Source organism: Lycorma delicatula, chromosome 9, assembly GCF_047948215.1.
Source record: "Lycorma delicatula isolate Av1 chromosome 9, ASM4794821v1, whole genome shotgun sequence".
Classification (NCBI taxonomy): domain Eukaryota; kingdom Metazoa; phylum Arthropoda; class Insecta; order Hemiptera; family Fulgoridae; genus Lycorma; species Lycorma delicatula.
Genome location: NC_134463.1, coordinates 16,717,078 through 16,735,459, shown reverse-complemented (window position 1 = coordinate 16,735,459; position 18,382 = coordinate 16,717,078). Strand labels below are relative to the sequence as shown.

Below are 18,382 nucleotides of genomic sequence, written 5' to 3'. Positions count from 1 at the left end.
AAAAAAACTTGTTTTTCAACACCGAATTCTGTGTAATACGTCGGATATTTTAAAAATTACTGGAATTACAATTCCGGGACTTATTTTAACCTGTTTCCCAGCTTAAATTACATAAGAAACTATACTCCTTAATTTGGATCCCAAAAATTACAGTAGAGCTTTTTTTTATTAGAAGAGTTGAAACCGGATGAAATATTTCGCTAACTCGAAAACAAAGACCTAGTTTCCAGACCTATGTTTATATAAACTGTTTTCATTATTTTCACCAGTGGATCATGTCCTGAACGTTTCTCCGTTTCTTCATGGGACATCCCGTTGTTTCAAAAAAATGTACTCGCATTTCATTGACAAATGCTGTATTTGTTAATACGGATGCAAGCTTAATTGATTTTAATTAAAGCAAAGCAAATGAAATTTTTAAAAAGTCTTCTCCCCGTTTGTTCGTAAATGCTCATTACTAGACGGTTATCACCTTGCAGATACAAATGATAACGGGAACAATGGATTTAAAAATTTATGAATACTTTCATTTAAAATTACGAGTAATTTTTCAACTTTTTTTCTTTTAATTCGCAGCGAATTCAACGCCGAAGGAATGAGAAGGAATTCAAACTCGATGAGACGAATCGAGATAGATGTATCACAATGGTAGCGCGGAAACTAATCTCTTGCTGAAAGCAAATCACTTCATTAACAATTATATTTTTAACGAGTTGAATTCCCAGCGCGTTCCCGATACTTAACACCGATGATCTTTTCTTATCGTGATACCTCAGTGGGTATGAATCGGGTACGTTATACGATTTTTCAGATATTTGAACTAGTACAAACATTGGAGTTATTCTAGAAAATGTCGTTGCCGAAATAAACAAAGCGTTTAATTGTTTTAAGGCTGCAAGCTATCCAAAAGTTTATTTTTGTAAAATTATTTTTTATTCTTTCGTATGGCAAGTTCTTTGCACTCTCTCTAATATGAATTTAGTAAATGCTTATTTTTTAATTTACTTTTATCTTTTTTTACTCACGGGTATTTTTTACATCAATTTACATATCTTTCATTTCTGATAAGTTCTTTTACAACCCCTTCATAATTTTACATCTTTTTTAGCGTATTAATAGCATGGCATTTGGCTTTGGTTGAACATATAAAACTCTAAAAAAAACCTCTTTCCGTAGTAAAAGATTTAATTGAATTAATTTTCTCGATATAAAAGTTTTTATTCCAATTTCGTAGTTTCTGAGATATAAAGAATGGACGCTAATATGTAGTAAATAAATTTTTAATCTGGATTTTTTATATTTTTAGACGCAAAAGTAAAGCACAATCAAATTTGGGAAAACAATTTTTTATTGTAATAATACGATCGAATAATTACTATTCGCTATCATATAATAACGTTCACAAAATAAAAACATTTCTACAACTTATTTTCTGTTAATATACAAATAAAGCTGGCAAAGTATTGCATGACTTTTCCAGCTATTAATAATAAAAATTGAAAGAGGTAAATCCAAAAAAAAAAACAGAATATTTTGAGAGGTGGGAAATAATTTTAAGAAAACGTTTTTTTTTTTAAATTCGAATGTAGGTTACATCTACATTAATTTCCTTAAGAATTTTTGTTTTTTTAAATCTAATTCGCCATTCAATAAAAGCTAAAGTAAAAAAAATAAAATTTCAAAAATATTTTTCAACATTTCAGGTCCAGGGTCTATCATTTAAAAAAAAAATTGTAGATATTATTGATAGTTATTTCTACATATATGTAGAAATAACTATCAAAAAACTTTTGAAAAATATCTAAATCGAAGGGAGATAAAACAAAAAAACATATATTTCACTTTTAAAAAGTGAAGGTTGATTTTTTTTAATTGGTCTTTCGCGATTTTCTCCCCACCCTTAAACGAATTTTAAGAAAAAAATTAATATTATCAATACAGCATATTTAGAAATATTTGAGCCAAATTTGAAGAAAATCGGTTCAGTCAGTCCTGCAAAATAATGCCAAAAGCACTGCCATACATACGTACATACAAACATATGGTTTTTTTTTTTTTTGGTGTAGATAACTAGTTGGATCCTAAAACGTAAAGATTTGCAAAAACCCAACATCCCATGGTCAATATACTTTCTACAGCCCTTTATATCTATCTATCATTTTTTTAATAACGTTAGAATAGCTATGTTAAAGGAGAAAGTAATTATATATTTATATATATATATATATATACGAGGTGCGACAATAAAGTAATGAGACTGATGTGAAAAAAAAATGTTGCTTACCGTTTTAGTCATGTTTAGCGTTGTCTCCTTCAATGTAGTTCCCCTCTGTTAGCACACACTTATTCCAGCGCTTCTGCCATTGACGGTAACATTTCTGGAACTCATCTTCTGTAATATCCTCCAAGACCCTCGTCACAGCTTTTAGGACATCTTGTGTTGTTTGAAAATGGTATCCCTTGACCGCCATTTTGACTCTTGGAAATAGAAAAAAGTAGCACGGAACGGTATCTGGTGAATAAGGTGGCTGTGGTAGTACTGAAATTTGTTTTGAGGTAAAAAATTGCTGTACTGACAGAGCAGTATGGGATGGCGCATTATCGTGATGCAGAATCCAATTATCAGCAATGTTGGCAGGAAACACGAAGAACTCGTTTACGAAGTCTTTCTAAAATTTCTTTGTAGAAATATTAGTTAACTGTTTGTCCAGGAGGCACCCTCTCATTATGAACAATTCCCTTGGAATTGAAGAAGAACACAAGCATGCGTTTCACTTTTGATTTTGACATGCGAGCTTTTTTTGGTCTGGGTAATCCCTTTGAGCACCATTACGAACTTTGACGTTTTGTCTCTGGATCGCATTGAAAAAACCGACCTTCATCACCAGTGATAACACGGCTCAACAAATCTGGATTGATTTCCGTTTGCTTTAACAGATCGGCTGCCACATTTTTTCCGTGTTTCTTGCTGTTATTGTGTGAGATTTTTGGGGACCATTTTTGCACAAATATTTCTCTTCCAAGATCTTCAGTTAATATTAGACGAACGTTTCTCGATTGATGTTGAGTTCTTCTGCAATCATTTTCACGGATAATCTTCGATCAGATCGTACGATTTCACGCACCCTGGTCAAGTTAACATCTGTCCGTGAGGTTGATGGTCGTCCACTGCGGTCTTCATCTTCAACATTCGATCTGCCTTCACTAAAAGTTTTATGCCACCGAAAAACATGAGCTCTTGACATAATTTCCTCTCCAAAAGCCTTCTGAAGCTTACCAAAAGTTGTCGTCGCGTTTTTACCCGATTTAACGCAAAAAGAAATGGCATAGCGTTGCGCAATATTTTGCGGTTTCATTTTTGTGACGAGAGACACAAACACGTGTTCACTTATTACAGCACAACTCACGACCGAGCAGTTGCATCAATGTTCCGCTTGGACTAGAAGTAGCTTATAGACCAAGGTCAAAGATGGTGTGCCTACGCAAGCTGCAGGTTGCCATATCTTGCAAAGAAAAATCAGTCTCATTACTTTATTGTCGCACCTCGTGTATATATATATATATATATATATATATATATATATCAATTAACAAACAGTAGATTCCGATATATCATTAGTAATAATATTACTATTATTAATATTATTAGTAATAATATTCCTATTTGTCAAAGTAAATGAAAATGATAAAAAATAGAAAAAACAAACACAATACAAACGTAAACGTGTACAAGCAGATGAGAATAAAATCGGAGTAAAAGAGTCCTAAAATAGAAGACCTAAAATAGAGGAATCAATGAAATAGGCAAAGCGTATGTAAAGAAAAATTAAAAGAAAAAGTGAAAAAAAACGAAAATTAAGCATAATTAAACTTAGTTATAAACCGCAATAAAAACATAATAAATTTTAAGGAAGAAGAAATAATGGAAGTCGTTGAAAAAGAAGCAGAAGAGGAAGGAAATTTCTAAACACGAACCCAGTTTTAATTACCTTATTTAAATACATATAAAATAAAATGAAAGATATAAGAAGAATCCTTCGGGAGAAAGTCACCATGCAAATAATTTTACCAACATTTACATAATGATAGTAGGTACACGCTGTTAAACAAATAATAAAAACTAGTTTTCTACATTTTAATAAGAACGGCGCAATTACATAAATTTGTTTGCACAGTTCATATCGACTCAATTAATTTGTAGATTTTTAGTCAAAATATTTAAACAAGTTTCAATTTTATTAACACGATTGTTTTTCTCAAACAAAAAAGAAAAAACGTTCCTCTTCAAAATAATTAAATATAATTTAAATCCTGTTAATGTTCTTATGCATTTAGACAACCCATCTACGTTATCACATATATTTAACACATTTATTTGTAAGATAAAATGTAATATACGTATTTAATATCCATTAGAGAATTTTTCCGAAAATAATACCAAATTCGGCTCGTAGGGAAGAACCTAACATCCTCAAATGCATTTTATAGGCTCAATTCATAACAAACCACTACTAACATATAACCGAGCGCAACGTTGCCAAATCATGCGCATTGGTAGTTACTAGTCATATTGTAGGAACTTTAAACGCGCATACTGTTCTTACTGTAAAATAAATTGAACGAGTGAAAGAATTATTACGTATATCCATTTCTGTAACTACGTTTCAGACAAGCCCTTTTCTTTCCCCTAACATTAAACTCCTAAAAAATATAACAGAGGTACAGTACAGAGTCGAAGACCCGGATTTAAGTTCATCATGCCCGATTCTCCAAAAGAAAAGATCCACTCCACAAAATATTTTTATTAAAATTGCACAAACTTCATTTCATAATTTTTAACAAATCGTTTAAATATGTATAAAATGTGAAAAGGGGTAAAAAGGCAGACCAAACAGACAGAAAACATTTCTTCTAATCGCATGCGCAGATAGTAATGGAGATTGGATAAGTGAATTTTAATCAAGTGTGACACGATATTCTAGTATTTAGAATATGATTCACTAAATTCAATAAAATTAGTTATTTTTTCAGAGGAAAATAACTATGTTCAGAGGAAAATAAATATGTTGTTTTTATTAAACAACATGAAATACGGAAAATTGCAGTATTTACGTCCAAAAATGAAATTGAACACAGTTTGACGGTACTAAATTCACAAGCCTACAACGTATCGAGGAATTCATTTCTACTGCATAAAAGTTCTATTTTGAAACAAAGTTCATAAAAAACTTGTTTTGCCAATAATAATCAGCTTTATTGCAAATAGCTACTAATTCACGTTAAATAACTGAAGCTTGTTAATTTTAAACTTAAGCCATGCAATCCACCTGATAAAAAAAATAATACAGCGTGATTTACAGTTAGGAAAACATGTACGGTTAACAGAACGTAAAACTAACATAAATCTTTTTTTAACAACCGGTATATTTCTAAGAAAAAACAAAACTAAGCGGTTTAACGATGTATAGTATTCCACAACCAATCGTGAAAAGACGGTAGCAAAAACATTTTAACACAGTAAAATCAAGGACACGACCACAAAGTTTTTAAACAACGGCTTCAAGGGGAATATAAAGAGAAAGAGATATGTATACGAAAACGAACACAGGTGTTCAATTCTCGAAAGGATGAGAATCCCTAACAATATGTATGAAGTAGATAAATACACATGATTAGTACATTAAGCAGAATGAAAGTAGTGGAACAAAGATAATGTTAGAGTATGCTACATAACGAATGCGACAAATGTTTTAGCTTGATAGTGCTTAATTAATACCAATAATCCTTTCTTTCTTTCTGTTTCCTGTTTAGCCTCCGGAAATTACCGTTCAGGTATCACTTCACAGGATGAATGAGGATGATATGTATGAGTGTAAATGAAGTATAGTTTTGAACAATCTCAGTTCGACCGTTCCTGAGATGTGTGATTAATTGAAACCCAACCACCAAAGAAAACCGGTTTCCACGATCTAGTATTCAAATTCATATAAAAGTAACTGCCTTTACTAGGACTTGAACGCTGGAATTCTCAACTTCCAAATCAGCTGATTTGGGAAGACGCGTTCACCACTAGACCAACCCGGTAGGTGTTAATACCAATAACCCAGCGTCAGCAAATGCAATTCTAAACAAAAAAAAAATGCAAGGAAAGGGGGTAGTAGTAGAATAATGAAAATTGCACGTATTAATCATCCCAAAAATGATAATGACAACCGGAAGAAATTCAACGCCATAAAAAAGTTTTTTGAAAAGATAATAGAAAAAACCCGTTCTGATCTAGTTGGACGGTGTCTCAGATATAAGAGATGTGATTGGAAATTCTTAAGACTGAGTTTGTAATTTCAAAATTGCAGTACTTCATGCTGTTTTGATGGATTTCCTTCAAATTAGTCCCCATTCTGATTGAACATATCGACTCCAATGATGTTTCTATTCTTGGAAACACTCCTGGAAATTTTTTTTCTTAAGGATGTTAAGAATCCTCTCCGTTATTTGCCTAGATGTCTTCAATTGAGTCAAATCTGTTCCCTTTCAGCGAAAATTTCAATTTAGGAAACAGGTAGAAGTCAGCAAGGGCTAAATCAAGGGAATAGAATGGTTGCGAAAGCACAGGAATTTGGAATTTGTCCAAAACTTTCGTGACCAAGAACGCACGATGACCGGCGCGTTGTCGTGGTGAAGAAACCAATTCTTGATTCTCCAAAGTTCAGCCCTTTTTTTCCGCACATTTTCGTCCAAGTACTGAATGACACTTTTTTAGAATTTCTGGTTGACTTTCTGTCCCCTACAGTCAAATTTGTGATGCACGATTATAGTAATATCGAAGAAAACCAAAATTGTTTTCACATTCGATCGAATTAGTCGCGCTTTTCTCTGTCGTAGTAAATTTGGATCCTTCCACTGCGATGACTGTGCCTTTGTTTCTGGGTCATACCTGAAAAACCATGATTCGTCGTATGTAATTACCCATTAACAAATCTGGTTTCGGCTCGAATAATCAGTTCTTGAAACGCTTCAAACTGGTGTTGTTTCTGCTGGTCTGACAATAATTTCGGAATTAATTTCGTGAATATTAGTTGCATGTTCAAATCTTCAGTTAAAATTGACAATCGTTTTTTTTCCTGCTTTTCCTTTTCTTTTTTTTTTTTTTTGAAGTGAAAGACCGGCCGGACCGGGGGTCATCTTCGACTGATTCGCGTCCATGTTTGAATCTATTGAATCAGATAAAAACATTTAACCGGCTCAAACATTTATCAGCGGAAGCTGTTTTTTTTAAGAATTGATAAGTCTCCGAAGCTGATTTCCCGATTAAAATTTGACACATGCTTGCTGTTCCATTTTTTCATCCATTTTGCGAAATCAATAATCCGCCGAGAACCGAAAACACGTCTTCACTAACCAGGATGACATTCTATTGAACAACGATAACTCGATGATCTTTTCAGGAGTTTCAAGGACAAAACAAGCTTCCCCTTCCACAACCACGGGTAAACCTTCCCCCTCCTATTGATCAGCAGCGGAATCGGTCTTAAAACTTTCCAATCACACCTCGTATGTAAGAAAAGCTGTACAGATTACATTTTTAACACGTATGATCATGCTGCCAATCTCATTAGAATCAGATAAATCTTAGGGTGTGGAGCTTAAAAGTCAGACAAACGAATGTTCATTTTTAAATAACAATTACTCTCTAAATGTTTAAATCTAGTTTGAACTCGTAATCGAGTATACATGAAAATAATCTTATAATAAGGTCATGTAAACAACAGTTCGGTTAAAATAATCCACACATATCAGAAATGATCGACCTGAGACTACACTTCATTTACGTTCATACATATCATCCTCATTCATCCTATGAAGTAATACCTTACGGTAGTTCCGGAGGCTGAACAGAAAAAGAGAGAGAGGTTAAAAAAATAATAAATATTATAATTTTTTTATTATTTATGGTAATTAAAAACATAAAATTACGTCTGTATTACCCTCGCGTTAACCGTTATGTTTTATGACAAAAAAATAAAAACATTTTATCAGCGACAATTAAGAAAAAAAATACATATCATCTTTAAGAAAGCAGGAAATAAAATAAATTAAATTCTAAAAAATTGAATATTTACCACTGAAAAATAATAGAAGTTGGCCGATTGTGACCGTTACCAAACTCACGCAACAACATTGACATCATCATATGTAAAGAAAAAAGAAAGACATCAGGGCGAGTTAAATAATATCATATCATAATATCTTAAGCATTCGTTTTTGCAAAAGAAGTTTTTTTGCATTATTGGTTAGCCGATGTTTTCGGAAAAGAATTTTCACTACTACACACGTACTGAGTCACGTCATCCACCGCGAAACTATAGATTCTATATTACGTAACAACTAACATGATACAGAACACTTACGTATAGTTTTTATTTTACCAGAACGTTACAGTTAATGTATCTTTTTTACTTCCTTGTAGGATGTAAAAGAAGTATTATGATCGTGAAAAATGTCGGTTATCAGATTTCAACGGAAATATCCATTTTGATCATCCTTGAATACAATTTGACTAGTTTCAGCATGACGTCTGTACGTACGTACGTATGTATCTCGCATAACTCAAAAACGATTACCTTAGGATGTTGAAATTTTGAATTTAGGACTGTTGTAACATTTTGTTGTGCACCTCCCCTTTTGATTGCAATCGACTAAACCAAAAGTGTCCAAAAAAAGCACAAAATCCCAAAACATTTGGATTTTTGGACTTTATCTTAACTGCAGTAATAATCCCTCACTTAGAGGTTTTCAATGATATATCACAAGTGGTACTTATTTTCATTGGTTCCAGAGTTATAGCCAAGTGAAAGTTTAATTAATGAAATATTTGGATCTTATAAGGAAGGCACATCCTTTTCGAACCAGATTTCATCTCCCTTTTTTTAACTTTTTTTAAATTTAAATACCGGTTTATTAATAATTATTAATTATGTAAAAAATGTTTTACGATAAACAATAATTCAATAACAATTTTAAAAAATATCAGAAGTTATTAATGAAATAAAATTTTATGTACTTCTCATTTAAAAAAAAAAATGTGTAGATGTAATTTAAAAGACGAAGAAGTCATGTGATGTCCACATCAGATTTGGTGAAGCATCTGATTATTCGTTTTTGTTTTAATTTTGTTGATGGTTATATCATAATAATTTTAAAAAAACGTAGTATTAGATACATAGACTTACATTCATTTAAACAGTAATAAAGGGACTTTTACTCTATCTTAATATTTCAGGTAAGATTGCTGAATTAATAATTTATAAATATTTGATGTTAATAAAAACTAATATTTCAGAAATTGTGTAACTATCTACTTTATTAAAAAAATTGGAGGAATAATAGGCGTACAAGGAAGTCATGTAGTGTTCACATCAGATTTTTTCTAAATAATATGCATAAAATTTTAATTCAAGTACAAAGAAATGTATAGTACAAAGATAAAAATGTGCAAAAGGATTTTAATATTAGTATTATTTTATTTTTTTTTTGTTATTAAGATTTTTAATTCATTAAACCTAACAATAAAATCCATCCAAAGATTTAGAAGAACTGTAAAAAACTTAACATAGAAAAAGAATAAAATTTATTTAACTATAGGGATTGTCCTTAATCTGCATGACATTTATATCTACGGAATGCAGTACAGTACTGCCTTAATTAGCAGCAGAACAAGAAAGGGGATGTCTAATAATAGCATGCAGGCAACGCCTAATTTCATAAACCCAATTTCACAAATATGTGTATATGCGGTCGTTTGTCCACGCGCATATTGTACACGTATATGTAAAAGGGATGAGGCTGGATAAGCTCCCACGCACTTGTAATATTTACTACAACAGTTCCTTTTTTGTTTTTTCGTTTATGTTCTTCCTAAATTAAAAAGTTGGATATAAAATATATATATCAAATATATGAGTATGCAAAATAAAACCGGGTCTTATTCCAGGCTTCTTCTGTATTTTTAAAATAAACCAGAATAATAATGTTAATTTAACGCCGCTATACAAATAATCAATACTATTTACAAAAACATAAAAAAAAACATTCCTTCAACCATAACAACAACATATTCAATATGGAAACAGGAATTTCTTCCACAACTAAGAAATACACCGAGTCTTATTTTTGAGTATGTAAGTAGGGATTTGAAAGTTATCAGTATAAAATATTATTAATTAATATGAATATAAATAAGCATTAATTAATTTTAATATTTACTTATTTTAAATATTTAATATTATTAAAATAATAAATTTTTATAAAACTTTTAAAAAATATTTTCCCTATTTTATCATTTAAAAATTTGAAGAAGTTGAGAATTACGTTTTAATTTTTAGTCCATTTTTTAAACACAGTTTTATGATTATTTAAATTTATCTTTAATTGAAATTTGAACAAAAAAAAAACAAAAAACATTGCATGTTCCAAAAACCCCATTCTACAGAAACTATTAACCGATAACGTTACATTTTGACAAAAATGAAAAAAAAAAAAAATACACAGAGAAACGACATTAAGAAACTTTTACCGACACCGGGCTAAGGCCTCGATTCGATGTAAAATATTTTTTTTGAAGTTTAACACAAAAATATTTCGAAAATCACAAGGGCATCAACTTATTATAATTACATTATAACATTTCAACACTAAGTAATGATGACAACAAAACAAAAAAAATATCTTAAAATTTTTCATCAAAAAAGATCATTGGAAGATTTTTTTTTAATAATAATGAAACCTAAACAAGAGAGCTGTACAAAGTAAAAAGATAGTCAAAATTGGTTCAGTTAGTGAAGAATAAGGCTTGATTGTAAAGAAGTTCACGTGCGCGCACGCACGCTTGATTATTGCGTACGTGCGCGCGCGTTGTGTGTGTATGTATGTGTGTGTGTGTGTGTGTGTGTGTGTGTGTGTGTGTGTGTGTGTGTGTGTGTGTGTGTGTGTGTGTGTGTGTGTGTGTGTGTGTGTGTGTGTGTGTGTGTGTGTGTGTGTGTGTGTTGTATTACCTGTTTTGAATCTGAATTATAAAGTAATAATCATTTTTAACAACCTTTTTTTTTGGAAAATTATTGTTCTCAATAGTGTTAAGAAACAGTTTTGATATTTTATTAAAAATTGTTCGAGATTTTAACAGTAAACAGTAACTTTTGTGATATTCTACTGTTTGAGAAGATAAAACGTTAAAACTTACCGTATAATAAAATATAAGCAGTTTAGTTCAAAAGTATTATAACCACCCTGCAAATATCAGATACGATAGTTGCTTGACTGAAATCAATGACTGCCAACACAGTTTAATATTTCTGGCACACATGCATGTCAATATTTTTTAAATTGATAGTTACTTCAAACAACGTATGTAGAAGACTAATATTTAAATTTCTCCATCGGCCAACTCTACCGCATATAACAATATTAAATATCTTCATTTTTTTTAGTTACCACGAATATTTTATTCAAAAAAGTTTAATCATTTTTCTAATGTAGCTAATTTTTCCTTCTTTACAAAAATGCACTATTTCCAAGAAAGAAAAATTCTGCCTTTGCTGCTACAGCTTCTCTTAAATAATCTTAGAGGTGGTTTCAAGGTATTTGGTTCTCTTCTAGGTAGTTAACTTGTTTCTTTTTCAAACTATCTTTCTGACAGATAATCTTTCAATAGAAGAAAAGTCTGAATATCAATTTTTATAAATATTATATGTACAGAAAATTTATAACACAACATTTACACCGTGGTATATCAAAGCAGAAAAACAAATAATTCAGGTAATCAAACGCTAACAAAAATTAAAGTTGTGCCATAATAAAATTAATACTGTTTTTACTTCCAAGTACGAAGTAAAGGAAGTAAAATTTCGGTTTCCAGATTTCAACGGAAATATGCATTTTGACCATCCCTGAATCCACTTTGACTAGTTTTGGCGTGACATCTGTACGTACGTATGTATGTATGTACTATGTATCTCGCATAACTCAAAAACGATTACCTTAGGATGTTGAAATTTTGAATTTAGGACTGTTGTAACATCTAGTTGGGCACCTCCCTTTTGATTGTAATCGACTGAACCAAAAGTCTCCAAAAAAGCCCAAAAACCAAAAACTTAGATTTTAGACTTTTTCTTAAACGGGGTAATAAGCCCTCATTGGGAGCTTTTCAACGATATAAGTGGTCCTTACTTTCATTGGTTTCAGTTAAAGCCAAATAAAATTTTAATTAATAAAATATTTGGATCTTAGGGGAGGAGGCACATCGGTTCGAATCAAACTTCATCTCTTTTTGTTTTTAACCTTTTTTTTTTTTTTAATGTATTAATTTATTAATAATTATTAACTTCTGATTGTAAAAAAAAATTTACGATAAATAATAGTTCAATAAAAAAAAATATGAAAAAATATTAGAAGTTATTAATGATATAAATTTTATGTAATTTTCATTTTAAATAAAAAAATGTATATATAATTTAATAGGCGTACCAGGAAGTCATGTGTTGTCCACATCAGATTTTTTTTTAATTCCACGCAATGAAGTAAATAAACTACGACTAAACTTTTTCAACTAGAAAAAATATATAGGAAAAAATCTAATTAGATACTACCAAATGATGGACATAACATATCCTGTACCAGTTGTTAACAGGTAATTTAAACAAAATGTGGATGTGGATGCTGGAGTACTACGGTCCAATAAAATCGTGTAATATCGGTGACTAGGCAGGCGATGGCGATGGAGTGTTGCGCGGAGTCGATAAATGTAACCATAGCAACCGGCACAGCACATGCACAATTTTCTATACTTGTGTTGACATTATTTTTCCGACCGCTATTTACAAAGACTTTACCCTAGTAATGAAATTAAATTATCAGAAATTAATAAGTCGTAGTATACATTGCGATTATAACTCTACGTTTGTGACGTACATTAGCCAAACAAACACACAACTGTCACAAAAAAAAATACTAAAATCTAGGGTAGGACAAAAATATTAGTAAAGGTATCCTAGTTTTGGAAATAAATGAAAAATATTATTTTTGACGTTAAAAAGAATAGATAAGCGTTCAGTAAAGGTCGTATTTTATAAAATCTAGAGGATTTAAATAATCTGTTAAAAAATACTAATGGTCACAGAACATTTTCATCGCACAAAATCGCTTAACCTCTATGAAATAAGTTGTAAAAAAAAAAATCAAGAACTAAGATTAAATTAGGAATCTAGTATTCAATTTCACTCTACTTACACGATTTTGAGGCTGAATCTTTTTTAAAAAAATCTGATGTGGTCAGTACATGATCTCCTTGTACGCCTGTTAAATTACATATACGCATTTTTTTAAAATGAAAAGTACATAAAATTTTATTTCATTAACAAATTTTTTTCATCGTAATTTCTTTTTACGAGAGGTTAATAATTATTAATAAATTATTTAAATTAAAAATAAAGTTAAAAAAAGGAAATGAAGTCTGATTCGAACCGATGTGCCTTTCCTTGTAAGATCTATTTATTTCATTAATTAAAATTTTATTTTTCTATAACTCTGGAACCGATGAAAGTAAGTACCGCTTATGAAACATCGTTGAAAAGCTCTCGATGAGGCCTTACTACTGCAGTTAAGAAAATGTCCAAAATCCGAATTTTTTGGGGATTTGGGCTTTTTTGGACACTTTTGGTTCAGCCAATTGCAATCAAAAGGAGAGGTGTACAACTAAATGTTACAACAGTCTCAAATCCAAAATTTCAACATCCTAAGGTAATCGTTTTTGAGTTATGCGAGATACATGGTACATACATACATACATACAGACGTCACGCCGAAACTAATCAAAGTGGATTCAGGGATGGTCAAAATGGATATTTCCATTGAAATCTGGAAACCGAAATTTTTCGCGATCACAATACTTCCTTTACTTTGTACAAGGAATAAAAAGGGTGTTTTTACTGATAATGTATATGTACGAAATGTCCGGCAGTTTTACAAACTCGGCGTTGCCCAACACATGTAATGATAATCACTTTGTCACCGAATAACAATATTTAAAAGCTTTTCTCTAATATTTCATTATTTAGAGAGAACAATTAAACAATTTTATGTAGAGTAGTTTGCCGTCTTAAACGTTTTATTTTTTCATATAACAAAGCAGAGTAAAGTTGTTGAAACAAAGCGCAAGATATAAAACGGTGAATTTTCCATACATAACGTATGAAAATTTTGAATTTTAATAAATCAAAACTTAAAAAAAAAAAATGGGTTTATTTTACTTTCACGAACGAGGATATATAAAACAAAATTCGAATTCATACATGATTTTAGTCTTATTTCGAAAGCGGATACATTCCTCGCCGGTTGTCTTTTCGCTGTTGCCTATAAACACTCCACTGTGTTTGTATGCGTCCGGGAAAAATGAAACTGGATAGTTAACAGAGTGATTAGCAGTTGATGTGTAAAATTGTAACCTTGTATATTAGGTATATTGTCGTAACTCCGCCAACAATCAGAAATTATGTTCGCCCTGGTCTAAAAATAAAAAAAAAAGTCTAACCAACCCCTGCATAATATTTAGGAATCTCAAATACGAAACATTCCTTTGTTTCGCTGCAAATTCCGCAAATACCCAGTGCTGATGGTAAATAATCTTGGGATTGTATTTTCGCCTTAAAAAATAAATTCCCTACTTCCACGTTTCATAAAATTTGCGCCTATAATTATTTCTGGGTTATGGAGTAACAGTCCGCACACGCTTTCTTTATAAAACTTCTCAAATGATTTACAGTGGCACTACTCGTACTACATACTTCGTTACAAAACTTAAAACTAGTAAATTCTCACTTCATGCGAATAGTAAATAAACAACTTCCAATCTCACAATTTGCCGAATTGCAGCCGTGAATCGCTCCTTAAACGAACACAATTGCGACAACTCGCCTTTGCACAACGCCATATCTTTCCTGTCGCTTCATGAAAGAGATATTTAATGACCCTGTACGCAAAACCTACGAATATATCAAATTCCTATGGCTTGTAAAAACGAACAGCACGTTGTTAATCCGGTATCTCATGGATTAAATCAATCAAACCTATGTCGGATGAAATTAATGTTTCATTAACAAAGATCTAATAATGTACAAAATTCTGTATATACAATGGAACACAGCCTCTGTGACAACTAATTATCACAGAAAATACAGGGAAAGAATAAAATTCATTTAAAATTTTTGAGCAGAATAAAAAAAGACTAGATTGATTTACTTCTTTAAATAGTCGCATTGAGTAGGGCTTGAGTTAAAAGATATATGAAATTTAAACATTTAACAGGAAACTATAAATATTAATTAAAACTATTTCGGTACTTTTTCGTTTCTCCCCCCCCCCCCCAACGTTTGTAAGTTTTTCACCTGGAATTAACTCAAAATAGCAGGAAATATTAATAACCAGGGTGGAGAAATAACCTAATAACTCAATATAACCATTTATATTACCAAACTCCAAATAGCAGGAAATATTAATATTAACAATAATCCAAAAGTTTGCAAGTTTTTCACCTCGAAATAACTCAAAATATTGAAATTAACAATAACCAGTTTGGAGGAATAACCGGTTAACTCGATAAAACACTAACATGCTGGTTTATGCAGGTCATTTTAAGCATTCTCCATACTAACATATTTTACATATTAAAAATATAAACATTACTGCTCATAATTACAAATATAAATTATAAATATAATCTAACCAAACTTAACCTACGCTCGCTAACCTCGACTAATTAACAGTAATGTTTTGATTATTTAAATAATAAGTAATTGCCAATAATTACTGAATTTATCATTTAAATACTCAAAACATTGCTGTTAATTAGTCAAGATTAGCGAACTAAGCGAGCGTTGGTTAAGTTTGATAAGATATTTATAAATAAACATAAATGGTTATAAAAATGGTTATATCGGGTTATTGGGATATTTCTCCAACCTGGTTATTGTTAATATTAATATGTTCTGTTACTTAAAGTTATTTCCAGGTGGAAAACTTGAAAACGTTTGGGGAGGGAAAACGAAAAAGAACTACATTTCATAGTAATATTTTTAAATGTGATACCTGACACTCAGAAATATTTTATATGAGAAAATTTAAAAATAAATAAATATAATTTAAAGACGGCTTAAGAAACCGTCTTTTTGGACATTCTGTATGTAAATCGTGTGGTAGTCGAAGATTTTTTTATTAATAGATTTTTTCGTTATGAAAGAGCGGGCATGAATAACTATGGTCACAGCCTGGTGGAGATTGGTAGCGTATGAAAAATACCATGCCTAAACGGTATTCGAACCCCTAACCTCCGCAAGAAATGCTATCATTATAATAAAAATTATCATTTTACTCATCAAAAAATAATTTCCAAATTTAATAAAGCAACTAATAATGTTTTAATTGCTGTACAACGGGCCAGGAGAAATGAGCAGATTAGAGAAATAATTAATTACAGATTACATTAAACGGCATCATTTTAGATTAAAAGTACAGTAATAGAAATTTAACAATTGTGATCATCCATCGTTACTTTTAACAAAAACTATTAAAATCGAAAAATCAATACGCAAAATTATACTAGTACGAAGTTACAAGTTATTGTTCGTCAAATAAATACATTTTTCAAATACACTTCTCAAGCTGCTTTTAATTTGTATTGTTTTAATTGAACAAATTAAAACAAGCTATAACTTTTGACTAGAAAATTCAAAAATGGTTGTTTAAATACGTAGAAATTCGCTTCCATAGATTACTAACTTTAGTTAAAAGTTAACTTTTTAATTTTTAAATATCTTAAGTACTATAGCTGAGCTTACAGACTACAGTAATGCCCAATTTAATTACCTACATTTTAAAGGTGAAAATATGTGTCTAAAGATAAATATCTAAACTGTCACACAATATGATTAATCCGTTCTGACAAAAAAATCTTCAATAAAAACGTCCATTGAATTTAGTTTGTCATTACGTATGGTTCATTTTCTCGGTGTCGTCAAACACTGTAAAGAAAAACTTTGCCAGCTGGTATTAGTGGTACTAAAAATTCTTACAACAAAAACTAAATGTAAATACAAAAACAAATAAAATAATACATAAGAAAAAACAAACCTGTTTACATCGCGAATTTGATTAACTGTACGGAACTGCAGTGCATAACCTTAAATACCTTAAAACAGCTTGACTCGTATGTACTGTAGTAATGTGAAGATGTAAAAACGAATAAACTGATCTCAGGAGACCATGATAAATTTAATCCCGAACATTACAGCAGTCAACTTATTGAAAACTCTACTAAATAAACAACTCACCATAAAAAAAAATTGACTTGTTATCGACCAACACACGTGCTTGGTTAATATTACTATACAACTAACGCTAACTAGTAGAATAATCATTAACTACGATTAAAATTTTAATTAATTACTCGTAAGTGAGGGTTGCAATAATTTAATGGGAAGAATGAATTGATTATTGGCCACTATAAAAAGATATTTCACAAATATTAATCTATGATATTTAATTTTTATAATAATTTTACCAGTTATTAAATTTCTTCAAAGAACATAAATGATATGGAAGACTTTTAAAGAGTTATAGTATTAATTCTTCAATTTTGTCTGACAGAACTATTGATTCTTACACTTTCTGTATAATATTAAGCAACTTTAAACATTTGCAACTTTCATTGACTCTGCCAGTTGTTCAGAACTTTATATATATTTAATGTTAACAAATTAATGCTCAAACAGGCAAGATCTCAGAAAGACAAAAACTAATTCTACAGTAATTCCAAATAAGTTGTATAGGTGTAACACACATTAGCCACAAATTTCAAAAATATATGTATCTCAGTTACACCAGATCTTTGTAAATATTTAGCATACCCTAGAAAAATACTTCCTCAGAATTACAGTATAGAATGTGACTTACTACTATCTTTAATAAAAAAAAAGAAGAAATAACATACTGGTACAATAACCTAGACATTGTTTACTATAAAACAAGACAAAAAACTTTTAGATCTTTATTAATGAAACATTAAAAAATTTGTTGACAAAAGTCTACTTACAATGAGCTGTACAGAAAGTATTTAACTAAAATAAATACTAACAGCCTCAGCAGTTGTTTAGTTAAAGCATTTAAAATTTCTAATTGATTAAAATCCCATCTTGACTAAAATCATTCAAAATTTCATTTGGTTTTGAAGTATTGGCAATTTAGTACAACTCATCAGGAATTACATCAGTTGAGTAGTAGAAAATGTACATGTATAATTTTTAAAGAAATTACATAATTGATTTTCAAAATAGATGGA

General features: G+C 30.6%; 1 protein-coding gene and 1 long non-coding RNA gene across 3 annotated transcripts in view; one reads left to right on the top strand and one right to left on the bottom strand.

Annotated features, from left to right (window-relative positions):
* Window positions 1–17,410, bottom strand: part of LOC142329694 (uncharacterized) — a 110,898-nt gene extending 93,488 nt beyond the window's left edge. The window contains exon 1 of the long non-coding RNA XR_012757566.1: window positions 17,176–17,410. This is a non-coding gene — a long non-coding RNA (uncharacterized LOC142329694). The remainder of the gene's footprint in view (window positions 1–17,175) is intronic.
* Window positions 1–18,382, top strand: part of LOC142329714 (uncharacterized) — a 246,437-nt gene that overhangs the window by 118,539 nt on the left and 109,516 nt on the right. The window lies entirely within an intron of this gene.